Source organism: Cucumis melo, chromosome 11, assembly GCF_025177605.1.
Source record: "Cucumis melo cultivar AY chromosome 11, USDA_Cmelo_AY_1.0, whole genome shotgun sequence".
NCBI classification, from domain to species: domain Eukaryota; kingdom Viridiplantae; phylum Streptophyta; class Magnoliopsida; order Cucurbitales; family Cucurbitaceae; genus Cucumis; species Cucumis melo.
The window spans coordinates 9605946-9609246 of record NC_066867.1 but is presented as its reverse complement, the minus strand read 5'-3'; the positions used below and the strand labels follow the sequence as shown (position 1 = coordinate 9609246).

The following is a 3301-nucleotide window of genomic DNA, read 5'->3' as shown; positions in this document are numbered from 1 at the left end:
TGTTTTAGAGAGAAAATCTCTAAAAAAAAAAAAAAAAAAAAAAAGAGAAAATCTTTGCGAATAAATTCTTTGAAAAAAACATATTCTTTTGCAAAATGTGGGTTTTTAACTTTTTCGCTTTAATGTTTTTATTTTATGTTCATTTTTATTTATTTTATACATTGTTTTTTTTACTACAAATTTAATCCCATAACTAAGGAAAAACTTAATTGGAGGTTGGATTAGATAAGGATTTACTTCTAACCTCATGTAATTTCTTTCGAGATTAAACCCTTATTTCTGTTATTCTCTTTCTTAAACATAGAGAGAAAGAAAAAAGAAAGGGAGAATTTTTAAATAGCTAAAGAAAAGAAAAGAACTAAAAAGAAAAGAAAAGAAAATTGTAATTCTTTTATTTCCTTTAGTTATTTAATAGTGGGAAGGCAAAGAAAAGAAAAGAACAAAAAAGAAAATTGTAAATGGAAAGTAAATTTTAATAAGCAGATAATGAAATAGAGAATGGAATGGTGAAGTCAATTTTAAGAAGGAAACATAATTTGAAAGTAATATCAATGGATTTAGCTCTTAAATCACTTCACTATCTTACTTTTCTGAATTCTTTCTTCCCTCCTTCATTTTGATGAATAAATATCAAAATAAGATTATTTCAAACAAATAAAAAAGCAAGAACAGTTTCTGCTTGAGAGGCCGAATATAAATTTACGCAATTGGGCCGTTATTTGAAAACATATATTAAAATGTAAAATTAATAATGGAGATGCGGGGTATCGATCCCCGTACCTCTCGCATGCTAAGCGAGCGCTCTACCATCTGAGCTACATCCCCCTTTGAGATCATAAGCTGTTCTAATTATACATTTGCATCAAACTGTTTAGAGAAAAGAGCATTTCTTACCTTATTCTCATTTATACATTTATTTTTATGGCGAAGTGGCGTCATTAATTCTGCTAACGGTTGATTAAAAAAGTTCAAATAATGGATTCTACCTTCTCCTACTTCCCCCTGAAATCATTCCTACTTCATGTAGGTATTATAAATATTACCAAAAAAATGAAAACTTCATTTATCCTCCCCTATATGCTTACTACAAAAATTTTCTTTCATATCTTTTATAAAGGTTGTTTCCAAATATAACAAATTAAACTAAAATATTTACAAATGTAGCTGTTCCCACGAGATTTTTAGAAAAATGTAATTCATGGAATTTAATTTTGTATTGATTTATGTATTTACGTTGATTTTGATACGATGTGGTTCGATTTCTAGAATTTGATCATCTGATTCTCCCTCGACTAGACGCTTACGCTTGATTTGAGGAAGCGAGCGACGCACGTGATGTTCTTGAAGTTGGAGTCTTGCAAGAAAGCTTATATCTTCAAAGAAGTTTCAATCTTCGAGAGTTGATGACTTCGGGAGTTGGGAAGTCTTCTAGCTCTTTGGGAGAATTATCTCTAAACCTTCTAAACTCCTCTATTTATAGAGTTTCCTGGTAGACTTTTATGAACTTAAGCCTAGTTGGTCCATTAACTAGATCCATGGGCTCAATCACATAGATTTAGGTCATATTTAAATTTAGGCTACATTAAGCTTATTTTTATGGGCTCAATTGAATTTTATTAATTGAACCAAAATAATTTATTTGATCCAATTGTCATAATAAAGACATGTGATATCATTAGATCTATAGTATATATAAAAGGATGGAAGTGGAGAAATTTTTTAGCCCCATTTTACCCTTCATTATAGCTTTTTTTTAGTCTTGTATTGGTGGCAATTTTGCCATTCACATAGATATAATGTTTGTTGTCTTTTTCACATTCAACGAGATAAAATTGACTTTTATCTCCTTATTATAACTTTTCTCAAAATTTTAAAATTTCCTTTCCAATTAATTATGTCACTTAAATTTATCCAAATCCATTCACATTCCTCCCCCTCCCTTAATCTGCCATTTTCCAACTATTCTCGTTTTTTTACCTCATACTTAACCTTTTTGTATGCAACCTTTCAAATTCTTCCTTTTCAAATCTTTGGATATAAATACCCCTTTTTTTCCATTCATGTTCACAAGTCACAACAAAATGCTAAGGGTGAAAAAAAAATCATGTTTTTCTATTCTTTTCTAATTCTTTTCTTTTCTTTTTCTTTTTTTTTTTTGTTGCCTATTCTTTTTGTATATAGAAGTCTGTGTGTGTATATTTCTTCATTTATAGATTTCTTTTTAATACACGACAGGAGTTAGGGAAACTTGAAGCACCAACTTCGTGGTGAGCATGTACATATGTCTAATATGTACGAGCGAGAATACTTTATCACTAGAGAATATGCACGAGGCACAATACTTTATAAGAGTTATACTTGCTCACCCGTTCATTAGAGCCTTGCAAGCATGTGACACAACGATTTATAAACTGGTGGGCCACAAGGCACGGAACCTATTTTAAGGATAACAGACACCATTTGGTGAGTAATGTCATTCCTCTCCCTTCACAACCCAAACTACCCAAGAATCGAGGGAGCAACCTGGGTGATAAAGAAATTTGCTTGGTTGAGGCAATGGCTCCTACTCTAGGAGGTGAATGAGCATAAAGATGAGAGCGATAGCAGCAAAAGTGATCGTCATTTGTAGAGACCTTTGAATAAAGAAAAATTATTGGATGATGATCCCAATGGAAGGGGTTCAAGGGCTTTGGGAGTCCCTGATGTTCCACCACTAGTTTGCACATTTTCCTTTCTTAAATTTTTGTTTTTGTTCATCTTCTTCACAAATGATTTATTCATTGTTTACTTCTGCAGTCACCTTTGAACGATCATCTTGAAGGACTTATAGAGCTAAGTAGTGATGAATCTTTGACGGGACCTCATGCAGTTGATTCAGCCATTGAGAAAGTTGGTACCTCGAAGACTCTCGTCTCTAAACCAGTCAAACAGTCCCTACGTCCATCTGCTCTTCTCGAGGAGATTCATTGAGGCAAGATGAAAGTGGGAGGAAAAGACATTGGGAGTCTTCCATCCAAAGAAGATCCCTGCCCTAAAGTGCCCTTACAGAAGATCAACTCGACATATGCACCTCTTAAGATTTCTGAACCACCTTTAGACACTTCTAAGAGACAGACTACGGGAAACCCTGAGCCTTCTCAATGGGTTGGTGAAAAGGTGGTTTCAAATTTCTTCCAGAAAATAGTCTTATGTATGTGGGAGGATATTCAAGATAGGATCATGCGAACTCCCTTTGAATATATCCCAAGACTTAGGCTAGAAATAACAATGGTTCTGTCGGAGATTGAGAAGATCCATGCAG

General features: G+C 33.2%; 1 non-coding gene across 1 annotated transcript; it reads right to left on the bottom strand.

Moving 5' to 3' along the window:
* Positions 1 to 752: 752 nt before the first annotated feature.
* TRNAA-AGC (transfer RNA alanine (anticodon AGC)) lies at positions 753 to 825 on the bottom strand. Its single transcript has one exon. It is a non-coding gene; the product is annotated as a tRNA-Ala (tRNA).
* Positions 826 to 3301: the final 2476 nt, after the last annotated feature.